This window comes from Acipenser ruthenus, chromosome 2, assembly GCF_902713425.1.
Source record: "Acipenser ruthenus chromosome 2, fAciRut3.2 maternal haplotype, whole genome shotgun sequence".
Taxonomy (NCBI): domain Eukaryota; kingdom Metazoa; phylum Chordata; class Actinopteri; order Acipenseriformes; family Acipenseridae; genus Acipenser; species Acipenser ruthenus.
In genome coordinates, this window is record NC_081190.1 from 51683693 (window position 1) to 51694144 (window position 10452).

Genomic DNA, 10452 nt, shown 5'->3' on the forward strand with positions numbered 1-10452 from the left:
AAGGCGACAGTTCTCCTGGTAGCCCCTAGACGGCCCAGGAGATTCTGGTTTTCAAACCTCTGCCAGTCGCAGCAAGTCCATCCCTGGGAGATCCTGCTGCACATGGATCTCCTCAGTCAGGCGCAAGGCGCTCTCTGGCACCCAGGACCGGGCAGACTCCAACTTTGGGTCTGGCCCCTGAACAGCACCATCTGTCCGCCTTAGGGCTCTCAGGCGCAGTTGTCAGTACACTGCAGAACGCTACGTTACACGCCATATGTGGAAGTATTTTCAAAATTGGTGCATGGCCAGAGGTCATGACCCCAGTTATTGCCCTAAAGCAACTATTTTGCAGTTTCTGCAAGATCCACCTCTATGTTGAAAGTGTACCTAGCAATCATATCTGCATGCCATGTCCCCATTGACTCAGTGTCCCAGGTGCTCATACACTAGCGACCCGTTTTTTTGAAGGGCGCTTGGTGGTTACGCCCTCCCAGGAGGGCCATTCTCCCCGATTGGAGCCTTGATGTTGTACTGGAGGCTGTCACGAAGGCCTGTTTGAGCCCATACACTCCATAGAGTTGAAGCATCTGTCTATGAAGACAGCTTTCCTCTTGACTATCACCGCAAAGTGGGTCAGTGAACTGCAGGCGCTGTCGGTGCACAGCTCCTGTATGCAAATTTGGGATGATGGCAGCAGGGTGTCCCTGTGTACAAACCCTGCTTTCCTCCCCAAGGTGATCACAGCCTTCCAGATGAACCAGTCTGTGGAACTGGAGTCTTTCCATCCACCTCCGTTTGCTTTGGAGGAGGATAGGAGACTGAATTTCCTCTGCCCAGTGCCGGCATTGAAGTGCTATTTGGATAAGACAAGAGCTCTGCATCATACTGACCAGCTCTTTGTTTGTCACGGTCCCTAGGACAGCCCCTCTCAAAGCAGCGACTGTCACATTGGACTGCAGACACAGTCTCTGCGGCGTATGACAATGTTGGCTTACCCCCACCTGGGGGAGTAGCTGTGCACTCTGCTAGAGGGTTGGCTACATCTTGGACCTTCTTCAGAGGGGCCTCACTATCTGATGTATGTATGGCAGCTAGCTGGGCTACGCCGCATACATTCTCCAGGTTCTACCACTTGAATGTGGTAGATCCTTCCTTGCCTTCAATAGGCACTAGGGTCCTTGAGGTTGCACGTTCACACCGCTAACCTTGGGTTATACGGTTCTGATGCATCCCTCGTATGCTGCCGTTCCTTCTTCCTCGCGACGGCTCTGGTATACATTTCTCATATGTAATGTAATGTTGTTGGTGGTCGTCTTCGAATGGGTTCGATGCAAAAAGAGAAATGGCTTCCTCAGTATGACGGTTTTAATCCCAGTAGGCGGGACCAAGGGAGTCATCCCAGGAAGGGGCCTATCAGCAGCTCTGGCATAGAGAGCCCAGAAAATACCTACCAATAGGCAGGGATATACCATACATAATGTTGTTGTTGGTCGTCTTCTCTTTCAGGGAACCAGGGTTACGGTAAGTAACCCAACGTTTTAGTGTGTTTTTTTTATTTTATTTAGTCATTCCAACCAAGTTAGGAATATCAGTGCGCTATTTTATGCTTAGCGAAAATGCTGGGACAGCCAGATTATGTTTTTATTTTTTTTCTCCCCTGAACAGTGAATACAATTAGTAGAATGAGCACAGATTAGATTTACGTGAATGCTACATGTAGATTTTTTTTAAAATAATGCTGGCTAAAAAAAATAAGTCTGTAATTTTGACAAGACATAATGTTTAACAGTTATTTTGTTAGTATTTGTTTCACATTAGAAAGCTGTTTCAGTTAATGGCGGCTTTGAAGGTGATGCTTGGTATTGCATCAAAGGGAGCTGTAATGTATATTAATTTATAAACACACCCGTAATAAAAGAAAACACATAAAACACATAAAGGGGAAAAATGCAGACTACATACAAATCTTATAATTATACATGACGTGGTTGAAGCTGTTTGTTGTGTTGCTTAGTAGTAGCACGATGTGTGATTGTGTAGAAATGGGTTTTTGAAAGAATTGTGTAACTGAATTTTGGGAGTTGTTTGCGGACCATGCAGAGTTTACTCAGGACCACAAAGCTCTACAAACTGTCAAATATGTTACTCGCAGTCACTCAATAACAGAGCATCTGTAAAACTTACACAATAAGAGCATCTATTAGTGTATAGTATTAGTGTATAGTAAAGACCTGTGTAACCTGGCATCGCTTGAACGATTGTTTTTTTTATACCATGTTAGAATGACACACACCATACAAGGCACAGCATTAGTGAGCCTGCAAATACCCTTTGTGCAGCACCTTACATTTTTGTTTCAATACCAACCTTTATCCCACCTTAGCTAAGGCAGCATACATAATTAACATTGAATCTGCCCCCTGGTCATTATTCCATTCTTGTTTCCACAATGCTGAGTGATTTCCACATATCAGCAGGCTTCTTGTTTTCTTTTAGTAAAACCAATTCTGTAAAAGCTAAGATATGTTGTTTAAAAAAACACAAAATGATTAAGAAAATGACACCCACCTGAAAAGTATTATACAGCACAATGGATTACCCTTATTTGATTGACAATGTATTATTATTATTATTTATTTATTAGCAGATGCCCTTATCCAGGGTGACTTACAATTGTTACAAGATATCACATTATACAGATTTTTTTTTTTTTTACATACAATTACCCATTTATACAGTTGTGTTTTTTTGTTTTTTTATGGGAGCAATCTAGGTAAAGTACCTTGCTCAAGGGTACAGCAGCAGTGTCCCCAACCTGGGATTGAACCCACAACCCTCTGGTCAAGAGTCCAGAGCCCTGGGGCTCCCGAGTGGCGCATCCAGTAAAGGCGCTCCTCGCAGGATGTGCCCTATAGCCTGGAGATCGCTGGTTCGAATCCAGGCTATGTCACAGCTGACCGTGACCGAGAGTTCCTAGGGGGCGGCGCACAATTGGCTGAGCGCTGCCCGGGTAGGGAGGGCTTAGGTCGGCAGGGGAATCCACGGCTCACCGCGCATCAGCGACCCCTGTGGCCGATAGGGCGCCTGTGGCTCTGCAGCGGAGCCGCCAGATCTGTGTTGTCCTCCGGCACTATAGGTCTGGTAGCATTGCTGTGGATCTGCAGTGCGAAAAATGACGGCTTGGAAGGAGCACGTTTCGGAGGACGCGTGTTTCAGCCTCCGTTTCCTGAGTCGGCGGGGGGGTTGCGAGTCCAGAGCCCTAACCACTACTTCACACTGTTGTAGGTTCCAAGGCATGTGATTACTTCCCTCTTGGGAGTATTGTGAAGTGAGTGGAAATCTGTGAGCGCAAGTTTTTTAAAATTCAAATGGTTATTAAATAAGTTTTTAGAAAACTTAAAAACGATAATGCACTGACATTACCGATGTTGAGCCCAGTCGCAAGATGCAGTATAACGACTGATTAGAAAGAAAAAGTACAAAACTAGGTCGTTTATTTGGCTGTTTCTTGTTATACCTAATTAATTTAAGAGATGCTATATGAGGAATGTGTCTGTTGTCTATATTGTGTCATGTGAGAAATAATGTTATACTAAACTATGTTAAAAGACTATGTCACATTTATTTGAGACAGATCTGAAGTAAATACAAATTATAAAGGCACCATATCACCATATCAGTCATCACATTTGCTGTGATTGCAGTTCCCTCTGTAAGAGCCTGATAACATCAAAATATTTAAATATTTTAATGTAAATACACTTTGGTATTTACATTAAGTAACTATATTACACTCACTCATTCTTTAAATGATCATTACTAGATTATATTTGGCCTCCATAGTACATTGTGTAGGTCATTATCAATAATTATTCTATTGTAGATCTATTTGTAATGGGTGGCATTGGAATCCCCTTAACAGCTTCAAATGGCATTTTTGGAACTGTCCCAAACACTGAGTAACATTTGGTTCAGGTAATTACTGTAAAGGCTAGAACATTTCATATAGACTGCAAATTCAAATGAACCCGGATTACATCTAAACAGTAAAATACATGTTCTCACCATTTTTAATCACTGTGTCATCTAACTACATCTCTCATCTGGAAAATAAGTCAGATGGACACACAATACTGTTTAACAGTAACCCAACATAGTTGATTTTTACATGGGTTAGATGGGTTTCTTACACTCTTTACCATATCTAATATATTGAATCAGCCCCCTGGGACTTTGCAACTAGGGAATATTCTAAACCTGGAGCATGGGATACTGTGACCAATATCAGAGACACGTTAAAAAGTATTGTCTGTTTTGGTGCTGGGCTTTCTTAAAGATGCAGTGTCTCATACAGTAGTTCGGGACAAAACACCAATCACACAAATTTATTTGATTTAAACTATTTATTTAAAAGAAATGCAATGCGATAGCTGTAAAAAAAAACATTATTTCCGTAGAAAACATTAATTTGGCATCAAACCTAACTTGGTTTGAGGACTCACGTCTGGCCGTGAGGACGAGGCAGAGACCCCCCAATAGGAAAATTAAACTAATTTTAAGAGGTGGAGATGGGGAAGGTGGTGGGTTACAAATGAATCAAAACGCATACAAGGGGTAAGTGGAAATGGTATTTATAATGCTAGCAGGAGTTAATTGCTGACGCGTAAATTGAATGATTCAATTTGGTGACGTGGAGATTGGTGCATGCCCCTCCTCCCGAACTTTGATTATAAATTTCATTTCAGTAGTTCGGGACAAAACACCAATCACACAAATTTATTTGATTTAAACTATTTATTTAAAAGAAATGCGATGTATGCGATAGCTCTAAAAAAACATTATTTCCGTAGAAAACATTAATTTGGCATCAAACCTAACTTGGTTTGAGGACTCACGCCTGGTCGTGAGGACGAGGCAGAGACCCAAAAAGAACAAGCAGGTCTCAATGCCACAAGGAGTATTAGCTCACTAAAGGACAAGCCCTAAAACAGGGTTACCGGTACTAAGAGCATATCTTAGAAAAAACATTTTTAAGATCTACAATGTTTGTCTTGATGTAACCTTGATAAGCCCCAGAAGACCAGCGACCTAGCTGCTTAATAATGCAGTCTGGAACTCCGTGACGAGAAGCTGAAGAAGCTGCCCCGATCCTGAATGAATGACCAGAGAACTGTTTGGCTGAGAATCCGGCTCTGGAAAGGATCTGATGAAGGTGGAAAATGAACCAATGCCGAGTAACAACAGCTCCGTTTTCATTAATGAACAAAGGGTCGGAAGCTGTGGCACCCTGAGAACGGCAGAGTTGAAAAAAAGAGAGAAGGGATTCATAGGGGCTTACATGGGATTTTAATTTAAACAGATAAATTAGGGATCCCTTTCCTTCCTGATCGGTTTTACTTCTTTTGAGCAAAAAAGTAAGTGCATCAGAGGAGAGTATGGACAAGTCAGAAATGCACGGGCGGATCTGAGGGTTAAATTTATAAGAGTTTGCTGTAAACTCTGAGCACCTCAGAAACCCCAAAAAAGCTAGGAGGAACAGAGCTTCAAGAGTTTTGTCTAAAAACTGAGATGAGTAACCGGAACGAATAAAGCAGATGCACTGGGAAAGTATGTCAAAAGTGATAGGTAGGCGGGTTTGGGGGGAAGGTGATTCTGACCTTTGAAGCCCTTTCAAAATTAATGAAATCTGAGAGTTACCAAGTGTCAAACTAGGGAAACCAAATATGAGTTTGTAAAAAAAAACTGGATACCAGCAATTGATACTTTGATAGAAGATACTCTTATAGCTCTGCTTTGAAGGGAAATAATGAAACTACCTGAATTGAAAAACAAGGAAAAGGAATATTAAATACAGAATGGAAATGTTTAAAACAATTCCAAGCTGACCAGTACGTCTGCAGGGTGCGGGGAGCAATACCGAGAAGAGCTGTCTCTTGAGCTTGTAGAACCAGAGGATACAGAGGATGGTTCACGGGAATATCAGGTCTGAATAGGGAGGAACTGGAGTTGGCAGCAGGTCGGCTTCTGGAGCAAGCGATCTGAATTTCTGAAATTGTAAACGAGAAAGAGAGTCAGCAATTAGGTTTAGGTGGTCCGGAACGTGTTGGGCTCTAAGAATGAACTGCTGGCAGACAGATAACCAGGTAATTCTTCTGAATATTTTCATTAAAGGGGAAGAAGATGAGCGACCTTTATTTATGATTTGGACTGTAGCTAAATTATCTGAGTGTATGAGGATAGACTTTTTGGCCCAAGTGGACCCAGAAAGAAATACGGCTACGGCCACCGGATACATTTCGTACAATGACGAGGACTGTTCAGACAAGGGAATGATGCTGAATTCTTCGGGCCATGTAGCCAAAAACCATTTCCCCTTGTAGTATCCACCGAAGCCGAGGGAAGGAGCTGCATCTGTAAAGAGTTGAATGTCTTCGGGGAGCAGGAGGCAGTCATCATAGAAAAAAGTAATTCCATTCCATTCTTTCAGCAAGAGTTCCCAAAAGCGGAGATCCTCGCGGCAGAAAGAGATAGGAGATGAAAGCTCTTCCTTGAGGAATTATCCACATGGCATAATTCAGATGGCCTAGTAGGGACAGGAGATCATGTTTGGTAGGAGAAGGACCTACACGGAAAGTAGAAATGATAGATATGATGCAATCTATTTTTTCCTGAGGTAGTGAAGCTGAAAAAGATTGCAAGCCCAGAGTGATGCCTAGAAACTCAATGGAAGTGAGAGGACCCAAAGTTTTTTCTGATGCTAGGGGGACACCTAGATTAGAAAACACAGATCTGAGAATGGTGATGTTCTGGGCAGGAGGAGCGTGAGGAAAATCAATGAGGAGAAAGTCATCCAGGAGATGCAGCAGGAAGGGAATGCGGTAGTTGTTTAGAAGAATCCAGCACAGGGCTTCTGACAGAGTGTCAAAAATCTTGGGGCTGCTCCTACAGCCGAAAGTCAGACGAACTGAAAAAAAGAAATTGGAACGCCACTGTACTCCAAAGAGGTGCCATAGAGCAGGATCTCTGGGCATGATTTTAAATGCATTTGAGATGTCGGCCTTGGACAACCATGCATTTCTCCCGGCGACTTTAATTAATGAAATTGCATGGTCAGTTGTTGCATATTGTGGTGAAAAATCTTCATGGGGAATTAAACTATTGATGCTGGGAGTAGAGGAGTTATGAGGAGCAGAAATGTCCATTATCAGTCTCTTTTTGCCAGAATATTTTCTTTTTGCAATGCCAAGGGGGTTAATGCGAAATACGGGAAAAGGAGGAGATTCAAAGGGCCCTATCATGAATTGATTTTCTAACTCTTTCTTTAGTAAAATGTCGACAGTGTCAGGGTCAGAAATGGCAGATTGGAGATTATTGCAATAGATGGAAGAGGTGGGAAAGGAAAAGAGACCAGTGGAAAACCCTTTAGTGAGACCGTTAATAAGATAAGAGACGAAAGATGAGTCAGGGTGCTTGATTAACTCTGTGGCCAGGGCTTGAGTGTTGACGGGTGTAGAAAGAAATTTTAGCAGTCATTTTGGAAAATTAGCAATAGACGGTTTGGTTTTTAAAGAGGGGGCCAAGTATTTGGGTTTGCGGGGACAGACAGATCGTGAGTGTGCTTCCCCACTGTGGCTGCAGATGTGGAGGAAGTTGCAGGAAGAAAAGGAGCAGGCTTCTTCATTGAAATTATTGCAAATCTGATGGCTGACAGAAAAAGTAATACTACGGCCGCGTCCGTCCTTAGACCTGGAAGGATTGAAAGAAAAAGAGGGATTGCGAGACAGGGACAGAAGGGGGGGGCTGAGGGGCAGTAAGGGAGCTGGAAATGGTGGGGTGAGCGGTGGAGTTACATAAGGAGCATGTCAACAGCCGGAGACCAGTGAAAAAACGAGAATATAAATCTTGATCCAAGGCTCCCCAGTAAATCCTTTGGTTCCACTGCTGGAGATGAGCAGCGGCTTTTGCAGAAAAGGCTTTGTGGTATTCGAAGAAGTGTGATCCTCCAAATCTAACAGAAAGGTCTAGAATAACTGACATGTAATCATCCAGCTCACAGCGCCGGTCAGGATAGAATTCACAGATGATATCTCTAAAATGACTGAAAGCTAGGATAGAAATGGTGAGATTTTTGAATAAGCGGGGGTCAGAAGTTTGGAGGGTAACTGAAAGATCTGTGCACTGAACCACCCTGGTACTGGCTGAATCTAGGGTATTTGTAAGGAGGGAAACCAAGTTAATATCTGCACCTGCTAAAATCTGGTGGCGCAAGGAAAGCGAGACTGGCTTGGGGTTGAAGATCAGGGAGTTTTCAGGAGGAGGCAACACAACGGCATTGTTTAAAGAAAAAACAGAACTTGCTGAGGGAGAAAGTAAAGGGTGGTTATTAAGAAACTGGATAGCTGGGGGAAACTGGGGAGCTCCAACTGCTGAGGGAGTGAAAGAGGAGGGTGCAGTTATGGGGCCTGCTGGACGCCCATAGCCGAGGGGAAAGAAGAGGAAAAAAGTGCTGGGCCCAGCTGAGATGGAAGTGAGGAGCCTGCTGTGTGGGTTTGCTGGGAACTGGGCATAGAAAAAAGAAAAGGAGGGGCCTGTTGCAAGCCTGTGGAGGAGGAAGGGCATGCTGGGATAGAGGAAAGATTGGACAGAAAGGTGGAGGCCTGCTGGATGCCCGCAAAAGGTAAGGAAGGGGCTGTGGGGGCCTGCTGGACACCCAAAGTTGGAAAGGCAGAAGACAAGTATGCAGGGGCTTGCTGAACGCCTGCATTGGACAGAGAAGGAACCACTGTGGGGGCCTGCTGGACGCTCACAGTGGCCCAAGTGGCTGCAGGGGCCTGCTGGACACCTGAAGTGGTCCTAGAAGTGACTGTCGGGGCTTGCTGGACGTCTGGACTGAGGAGAATAACCTGGGAGGCTATAGTTGAAGGCAAGGCAGGGGCCTGTAGAACACCCGCAGCAGACACTGAAAACCCAGGACGGATCGCGGGAGCAGCTGCTTCTGACTGTAAAAAGGTCTCAGTACTCACTTGCCCAGGAGCTGCTGTGTGAGACTTTGATAGATGGCTGCTGCGGTAGCTCTGCCCACTGGGTCTTCGGGAAGTGGAGGCGGGGCTTTGAGAGGCTGATTCAGAGGGAGCGGCGGAGGGAACTGGAAAGCGACGATCCGATGTTTCGTCATAACGACTGCGACGAGGGGAAACCTGAAGAGTAGATAAATACAAGTTAAATAGTTGTTCCTTACGTGCTGTCGATTTGAAAAGAATATTTTTATTGCGGAGAAACTGTTGAAGCTTTGGGATTGTCCAGTTTTTTATGTCTGAAGGTGGAGCCGCTCTAGTATATAGGCGGGAGCTACGGCGAACAGTAGATTGACCAGAATGATATGCTGATCTAGCGCTGCGGCGGCGAACAGGTGAAGGATCCGATGAAAGAGATGCAGAAGCGGACATCTGGGCTGAAAATGCTGGTGTTGAAACAACTGCGGATCGCAGTTGCCTTTGAGTGGATACTCCTGACACGGGAGGAGCTGGTTGTATCGAAGTAAGGGATTTCTGCTCCGGGGAATGAGCAAACAATTCGTCGTCTGACGAAACGCAGTAATCCAAAATGTTGTCCATGACTGAATGATTACAAATGAATCAAAACGCATACAAGGGGTAAGTGGAAAGGGTATTTATAATGCTAGCAGGAGTTAATTGCTGATGTGTAAATTGAATGATTCAATTTGGTGACGTGGAGATTGGTGCATGCCCCTCCTCCCGAACTTTAATTATAAATTTCATTTAGGTATTGGTGTATTATTATTATTTTTTTTAAAAAAATTTAGTCGTTGCCAATTATTTTTTATTATTTTCTCCCAATTTAGAATGGCCAATTATTTTTTAGGCTCAGCTCACCGCTACCACCCCTGCGCTGACTCGGAAGGGTGAAGACAAACACACGCTGTCCTCCGAAGCGTGTGCCGTCAGCCAACCGCTTCTTTCACAATGCGGACTCACCATGCAGCCACCCAAGAGCTACAGCGTCGTAGGACAATGCAGCTCTCGGGCAGCTTACAGGCAAGCCCGCAGGCGCCCGGCCAGACTACAGGGGTCACTGGTGCGTGGTGACCCTAGGACACCCTGGCCGACCTAACCCTCCCTCCCCCTGGGCGACGCTCGGCCAATTGTGCGCTGCCCCCTGGGAGCTCCCATCCGCAGTCGGCTGTGGAATAGCCTGGACTCGAACCGGTGACGTCCAGGCTATAGATCGCATCCTGCAATCCACGTGGAGCGCCTTTACCGGATGCGCCACTTGGGAGCCCCTCTATTGGTGTATTTTTATTTGTATCCCTTGAGGTAAAATAGTTTACAAACGGCCTCCATACCCCTTGCTGCAACAGGTAGTAGCCAGAAAGCAGCAAGGAGGGAGGAATGTAACCTTTGGTAATATAAACAAAATGGAAAGCCTACAGTGTATTGTTTCTGATGAAGC